Source organism: Triticum aestivum, chromosome 3B, assembly GCF_018294505.1.
Source record: "Triticum aestivum cultivar Chinese Spring chromosome 3B, IWGSC CS RefSeq v2.1, whole genome shotgun sequence".
Taxonomy (NCBI): Eukaryota; Viridiplantae; Streptophyta; class Magnoliopsida; order Poales; family Poaceae; genus Triticum; species Triticum aestivum.
The window spans coordinates 160,395,856-160,404,196 of NC_057801.1; the positions used below are offsets into that span (position 1 = coordinate 160,395,856).

General features: G+C 46.5%; 1 pseudogene across 1 annotated transcript; it reads right to left on the reverse strand.

Annotated features, from left to right (window-relative positions):
• Nucleotides 1-3,396: 3,396 nt before the first annotated feature.
• On the reverse strand, nucleotides 3,397-7,065 carry LOC123065116 (subtilisin-like protease SBT3.9; annotated as a pseudogene). Its single transcript, XR_006430902.1, has 10 exons — nucleotides 6,835-7,065; nucleotides 6,653-6,744; nucleotides 6,479-6,576; nucleotides 6,231-6,395; nucleotides 5,514-6,132; nucleotides 5,020-5,087; nucleotides 4,673-4,930; nucleotides 4,469-4,586; nucleotides 4,184-4,355; nucleotides 3,397-4,103 (listed from the first exon to the last, which is right to left on the reverse strand). The product of XR_006430902.1 is annotated as a subtilisin-like protease SBT3.9 (transcript).
• Nucleotides 7,066-8,341: the final 1,276 nt, after the last annotated feature.

The window sequence follows — 8,341 nt, forward strand, 5'->3', positions numbered from 1 at the left end:
TAACAAGATCCGCTAGGGATTAGTGGGGGGAATCAAATTTCTCTTGGTGGAAGTGTAGATCGGGGCCTTCTCAACCTATCCCGAGCAAATCAACAAGTTTGATTGGCTAGGGAGAGAGATCAGGCGAAAATGGAGCTTGGAGCAACAATGGAGCTTTTTGGGGGAAGAGGTAGATAAACTTTGGGGAAGAAGACCCCCTTATATAGTGGGGGGAACAATCCAACCGTTACCCCCAAGCAGCCTCGCAGAGAGCGATACTACCGCTGGGGTGGGCGGTACTACCGCTGAGCCAGCGGTACTACCGTCTCACCTAGCGGTACTGCCGCTCAAAGGAAAGGAGCGAGGTCCTGGACGCTGAGCAGTACTACCGCGGTGGTAAGGGCGGTACTACCGCTTGTGAGCGGTACTACCGCCTCTACTGCCGCAGCTAGTGCTGCAAAACCCGACACAAGAAAAGGGGTCCTCGAGTCGAGGCGGTAGGAGCATGGAGCCGCAACGGTACTACGGCGGAAGGCTCCAAGCGGTACTACCGCTGAGGAGCGATACTACCGCTTGATGCGCTTGGGTGGTACTACCGATGTGGCCCGCGGTACTACCACTGGGGCCAGACAATGCAAACAGAGAGGGGAAAGAGTACTCCATTGAAGCAGGAAGGTTCAGCGGGTGCGATAAGGATGTGTACGTGTTGATTCCACCCTAGCCTTACCAAAGCGGATCCCCTCTTGATAGTACGGTGACTCCTACGAAACTAGTCCACCAACATAGAAACGAAAGAGCTGCACCGTCTTGAAAAACACACCGAGGGGAGGGAATCATCTCATGCCAAAGGATGAATCTCTGAAAAGCTCAACGCACATGATTAGTCCGCAAAAGCATTGTCATCAATCACTAAAACACCTTAGGGATAAATATGCCCTTACAGTTTGCACTCTCCAAACCCTTCCCTTTACATTCTTGCAAGTTGCATGCTTTACTTTCCGCTGCTCATATACTCTTTGCATGCTTGCTTGAATTGTGTTAAGATTGCTTGACTTGTGCTAAGTTTGCTAAAATTTGCCAAAGACTAAAATTGGGAAAAGGCTAAGTTTTTATTTGGTCAAGTAGTCTAATCACACCCCCCTCTAGACATACTTTCGATCCTACAATCGCGCACTGGGAGATGCCTCATATGCTGCAACCCCATTTGGCGGAGCTGGAACCGCATGGTGGCGGAGTTGCATCCGCTGACGGTAATTTTTGGATGGAATGTTGCAATCCCTTCTTGTGAGGAGGAGTTGCAACCGTGGCGATGGGGGAGCTGCATCTGAGGGCGGGGATTGAGCTGCATCCGACGGCGGGTTGAGCTAGAACCAGTATTATTTTGCCGGAATTGCCTTTTTTTGTTTGCTACAATCGTTTACAGAGTTTTGGTGATGAGAGCTTTTTGCTGGAACCACTATTATTTTTTTGCTGGAACTAACTTTTCTTGTTGCTACAATCAACTACTAGTGTTTTTGCTATTGAGCTTTTTTTTTGCTCGAACCAGCATTGTGTTTTGCTGGATTTGGCTTTTTTGTTTGCTGTAATCGACTTTCTCAGATTTGTCCTACAGAGATTATTTTTGCTTGAAACTTCATTTATTTTTGTTACCATGGTAGTCTTGTTTTGCTAGAACCAGCATTTTTCAAAGGATCCAACTGGACGGTGACGCGGAGCAACTTTTTTTGCAGCAAGCATCGACGACGAGCACAGGGGCAACGGTTGATGGCAAGGGCAAACAGGGAAGGGCAGATGCGGGCAGCGCGATGTGCCGGTGAGGTGCGACCGCCATGTGCATGGCTATTTTCTTAGATCTCGTGCGAGATGGGATAGAAGGATCGGACGGCTACATGGGACAGCATGTGACGGCTAGTGCATGGCTGGCGCCTAGAATTGACCTTAAACAACTGATGCTTATGCAATGATCATGATGCACAATGAATTCCTAATTATATTTTTCTAAACTATGGTTGTGACCGTCATGGATGTGGTCACTTATATGACGGGTTATATTTTCCATAAAGCCGTTTTGTCATAGAAGCCAATTTTCTTGTGCTATTACTTTTTATTATTAAGATTTTTGTCTTCCTAGAAACTTCATATTTCCAACATTTCCACAATCACTTCATAAGTCTTGTAGGTATCTAGCTAGTCAACTCATTTGAGCCTAGTGACACCTCAAGTGTGACCATAACACCTGTAATAACACTCGCCTAAGTTCTGCCATAGAATAGTATAAAAACTAGGGACCATACTTCTCCAAAATTATGCTTCAAATTTATAGGAGCAGACGAGCTCGCCTGACCATGGAATCGCCGACCTTTCGTTCGCGTGGGGATATGGGCCATGTGAGATAACTACCGCTTGTATAGGGTAGGGTCCGTCCAAAGTAATGCCATATAGTGGTCTGGCAGACCCACACGCACGGCGACTTCCATTCGATACATGACGACCATGATGTCTTGTGCCAGTTTGTACCGATGCTCTGTATTCCTGTAAACGGCAACTTCCACCAGCCTCCATCATGCTGCTTCACAATGGTGCCACATTCACAAAGATATTTTAAGGACCTCCCATGCTCGCATACCCCGATCCCTAATTCCAGTAAGAACCCTAGCGGTCGAAATGGCCAACGCAAGCCAGGCTCCTGATCTTGTAGCTCTCCCCATAGTACCCTGTCTGTACCGCGGAAGGAATGTAGTGACATACGTCACACGTTATGGGCGGAACGCTGGAGAGAGGTTCCACAAGTGCGGAAATCACAATTTCTAGGCACGAGTTGGTCCCGAACTTCCTTTGTCCTCCATCTGCAGAATTACAAAGTAAAGTGATACTAGCCCTTGTTTTGGTCATCCCCACATGCCGTTGCGTCCTATCACTTGCGGACCTGCTAGCCTTCTTATGCCTCTTTTATGTACAAAGCCATGCCACATTCCAGACGATGATTGTCGATGTGTGTTGTTGAAATATATTGTCCATCTTTTTTCATTAGTTCAGACTTTTAGATGAGTTGGCTTGAGCATGAATTCAATATGGTAACCGAGCCAAAAGCTCTTGAATTCAAAATCCTGCCAACGCAGTATTAAAATAAAAGATCTTGTGGCCCTAGACATGATGGGGGTGGGGGTTGAAATACATTGCCCATCTCTCTTCATCAGATTGGACTTTTGAATGAGTTGCTAGAGCATTATTTCAATATGTGTAACTATATTGTGATTCACGTTGTTCTCGTTGCTTTTTTTCATAGATAAAATTTCTTGTGACACAAGGGATTGACGAAATACTCTACTATCCAAGGGGAGACGATGCAAGTACATATTTTTATTAAAATTTCCCGAAGTATGTGCTCCCTTGGACACGCGGCGCCACCATACAATGTTTTGCTAGTATATAGACATATAAAAGGATCAATACATCTCAGTAATCATGGAGGACTACCATGTTTATTTCATACTATTGTAAGAAAATGATTTTTAGTGTTCCCTACATTTTTCGATGCCAAGTACATGAGTGCATGAACAATGACACACTATTGAGTTGATGTATTTAAGATATATCCGCAACAAAGTCTTGTATCACAGTCCTTACTGCGACGGGAATTCTAACCGAGTGTGTATTTCCATCTGACCATGTCAAGCTCCCAAAGGTAAACCCACCTTGCACTCTCCGCTTTGTAGCGAACGACACTGTGAATGTCATGCTTGTGCTACCTCCTTTGGCGAATGTGATCACAGATGGCTCCACGGACATGATCACCCCTGCTGGAGCTTCAAGTACCGCATGATAAGTTGTTCCGACTGCCCCCACATTTGTGACAGTGCGTTGAACCGTGACGTGGTCCTTGAGGTCTGGAATAGCGATCGACGGGAGATTGAGATTGAGTTGGTAGGACTCGCAACCATGGAACGATCCAAGGGTGCAATTAAAAAACTTGTTGTACTCTCTTGCATCCACATCGTAAACCAAGCCAGGGTTAGCGGCTCTGTCAGGATCCATGTGGCCACTACCGAAGTCGAAGGGATCAGCCACCTTCCTCGGCACCGACTCCGCTTCGATTGGCTCACCGAATTGATCGGTCGCTGATGCTGGGATCATTACCAAGAAACAAGGTAGTCGTATAAGATAAAATAGTCAAAAGAACTTTCCATCTACACAGTGTACATACCTGTGGTGACGATTGCAGACTTGATCATAGCAGGCGACCAGTCAGGGTGAACCGACTTAAGAAGTGCGGTAACTGCAGAGACATGTGGGCATGCCATTGATGTACCATCCATTAACACATAGAAGCCGCGCATAGCTGCCAAGATGCCGACGCCTGGTGCAGTTATGTCGGGCTGTTCAAACATCCATAGAGATACAATTCTTAATTCCCGAGAGAATAGAAGCTTAAAAGCACCACAAGTACAACTATCTTTTCTGTGAGATATGAATTTCACATATGGAGTACCTTGAGTATGCCTGGGAATAGAGGACTCGGGCCTCTGGACGAGAATGAAGCAACCCTTGGCGACAACACCCCGTCTCCGACAACGGTCATGGCAGGTGACACCTTCACGATTGGACTCCTATCATGACAGACGACGTGCACAAATTAGTTTTGGAAGAAAGAAAACATATCCCCCCTCTTTCAGGCAACGCGACGTGTTCTTACTCTGTGGTCGCCAAGTATGATTCAATTCTCTGTGCAATTTCGTAGTCTACTACAATACAGGGCATGCCGCCCTTGCATATCGGCAGGAGGTTCGTGGGGTACTGTGCAAAGATGAGGCCCTTGGCTCCGACACCCATAGTACGGTTGATGGTGAGGGACAGCTCTACTCGAGGCAGCACGCTGGGCGCCAGCCTTGGTGCCTAGCACAGGACGATCTTGCCGGTCACGTTGTTTGACGCTAACCACTCCGCGGTGCAGCTGCGCAAAAGTTTTAAATTGAATATGGTTTGATAAATTGTGGAACTAATAACAATCTAACTTGTGGACCGAGTGCGTTATGCCGCTACCTTCCCGCGTGAACAAGCTCCTTGAAGCCGTCGCTGTTCAGAGTTGAGTTGTAGTAAAGAGATTGTCCCTGTGTTTAAGAACAAAGGCAAATCAGAGAGTATGTTTTTCTTTTTCAGGAAAGGTAAACGATAACCTATACGACTATGTTTCAGCGCACGCCAGTTCAACACCTGACATATCATGTTAGACTATGTAAAACATAAATGATTTCTCGACAAAAATGGAGTAAAACTAGACGATTATGGTGAGTCAACTGTGTGTTATGTCAACCAAAAAAGTAAAAAACAATTTGTTATTTAATCTGTACCTAGCATATGCAATGATGTAATCTTTATCGACTTTTCTCTAGCTGGGATGTTTCTATCCTTTGAGAGTGGACCTTTTCTTTTTGAATAGACATATATTTGGTAATGCATTTTTCCTATATTTTTTAACAAAATAGAAATATAAGAACAGGTAACTATTTGCAGATCCATCATTTGTATGTACGTACCACAAGCTTTTCTTTGTTTCCGAGAGATATGAGGGTTGGGAAGGCCCGGTCCATCGTGCTAGCTGCCACTGTCGTCACCCATGGCATGACATTCGTCACCATTTGTGGTGCCGGACCATCATTCCCGGCAGAGAAGACAACTGAGATCCCTCTCAAGACTGCATGAAGTGTCCCGGGGAACTCGTGACCGGCACCCGTCCCAGTGAGAGCGACAGGACATCCACGCCATCTTGTATGGCATCGTCAATGGCTGCGAGGATGTCCGCGTCACTGGCTGCCGTGTTCGGGCCCCATAACACCTTGTAAATTGCTAGCCGTGCACGCGGTGCCCCGCCACGTGCCATGCCGGTGGCTAGGCCGCCATAACTCACACCTTGCACTTCTCCTCCGGCAATCGTCGAGGCAACATGAGTTCCATGGCCGTTGAAATCCCGAGGCGACATGTACTCACCCTTGAGGTGCATGGCGTCAATTCCCTCAGAGTACCACCGTGCGCCGATGATCTTTCTATTGCAACTCGATGCATTGAACGCTGTTCCGGTCTGGCATATGCCTTTCCACCGTGCCGGCACAGGGCCGTATCTGTTGTCGTCAAAGCTTTGTGATTCAGGCCATATGCCTGCAACAAAAACATGCGCGGAGTCAACCGGTCCATTTCTAATGCCTGGCTTGGGTTTCAACAACTTCTGGATTTAAACTAGAAATTTGATTACAAACCTGAATCGATCACCCCGACAATGATATCTTCACCGTAATTCGCTTTTCGTAGGAGGTCAGTTTGTTGTGGTGATTTGTTGTGCCCAAGGCCAAGGAAGTCCCAGCTCCGAGTTGTGTGCGCCATGTGGTAGGTGTTAGGTTTCACACTTATAACTTCAGGAAAGTCTACATTTGCAACATCCAATGTGAATTAGTTTTCTTTCAATTGTGCCAACAACATATGAAGACAGCAAATTCTTATCACTCACTTGCCAAAGTCCTTGCTTGGGTTTTGGTGAGCATTGCCGCGAACCCAGAGAATCCGTGCTTGTAACTGTAAACCATCGACTTCAAGGATTCATCCTTGCTGTTGCAGACAAGACATAATATTAGCAATCAGTTCTGTTGCATGGTACTAATATGGTTTACTAGCTAGCTAGTACCTCCCAAGTACGGAGGTTAGTATGTCATGGTGCCACGCGGTCACAACAGATGGATCGTCATGTTTCTTCTCCCCCATGTACACTATGTAGAGCTGAAATTAATATGCCAAAAAGGCCAAAAAAAACAATTTCAGTACAAGCCGAAGTTAAAGTCTTGCGAACAAGGAGGAACCATAACTTACTTTGCTCGACGCATTCGCCGAAAGAGGCAGCAGTGTGACCAGTAGCAGAGCACAACAAGAGAAAGCTATCCTCGAACCCATGTCTGATCTCCAGAAGAGTGTTATGTTCTTCTCTGCTGTCGCGTGTATGTATATATAGCATCTCATCGGAGCCAGGTGCTATCCATGGGGTCCAAGAAGAAAGAACAGTTCAAAAGAACATTGCGTGTTTCTAGGTGACACACGTGATCGAGGAAAAAATAGGACTAGACGACCATGTCGTGTCTACCACCATTAAACAACTTGAAACAGACCGGGTATAGATATTCAAGTTTCTGATATAGTCTTAATAATGATGACAAGAGGTGGACTTCCAAAACAAGCAGCTTCGTTTAATCAGTGGGCATAAAAACAACCATGGGGGTGCAAGAACCGTTCAAACAAGGATATGTTTGCATTGTCGGCGTTAGGTGGTACACGTACGTGAGAAAGAAATAGTAGACCATGGTCTGGATAGGAAGCACCGTGCTCATCGGGCATCCAGGCCGCGTCCATATCATGACACCAGCGCTTTGCTGGGTCTTTCAGAAAAAAAAACTTTAGTAAAGTTGATAAAGGTGAAGGCAATTTAGAAACAAAAATTTGACCCATTGAAGCATTCCACGCGTAAAGATTTGTTTGGCCGGTTCGTTTCTCAAATAGCTAAATTCTTTTTTTTTCGAAGAACCACTTTGTTTGACACGAGAAAAATCTTAAGGCGCTCCGGATGAAGGGAAGAGGGGGAGTTTGATTTTCTCTCATGCGCCGGGGAAAAGAAAAGTATGCGGGCGTGCGAGTGTACATAGTACACAAGAAAATGGTATGAGAAGCAAGTATTTCATTAATCTCATCGGATAAACAAAATTACAAGATCCCATAAAAAAGGAATGCGCTCCGTGGCCTACTGTAACGCCCCGGATTCGATGCGCCAGGTGTCCGCCAGTTATTCGCCGCCCCTGCCATGTCATCTGCTTGCGTGTTGCATTTTGCCATGTCATCATCTGCATTTCATCCGCATGTTTTCCAAAACTTGCATTTGTTTGGGTTTTCCCGGTTCTCTCCGTTGTCCGTTCGGAGTCCGGACCTCTCGCGCGCGTCCGTCGCCCCTCTCAGACCTTATTTTCATGTGTGGGTGTTCAACTTTCTCGGAATGGCTCGAGGTTTGCCAAGCGGCCTTGGTATAGCACCGGTAGACCGCCTGTCAAGTTTCGTGCCATTTGGAGGTCGTTTGATATTTCAACGGTTAACCGGGTAGCCACAAAAGCCTCTTTTGTCTTGCAGCCAAACATCCCTCCAAAGTGGCCAAAAACCCAGCAAACTCCCCTCCATGCTCTCCGTCGTTCGATCACGATCGCGTGGCCGAAAACCGTGCTCCATTTGGACTCTCCTAGCTCCCAGAAACTATAAATAAGTCCTCCCCGTCCATTTTCGCAGGCGAAACCCTAGTCCTCTTCCTCCCGCCGCCACCGGACACGTCCGTGACGGCCGG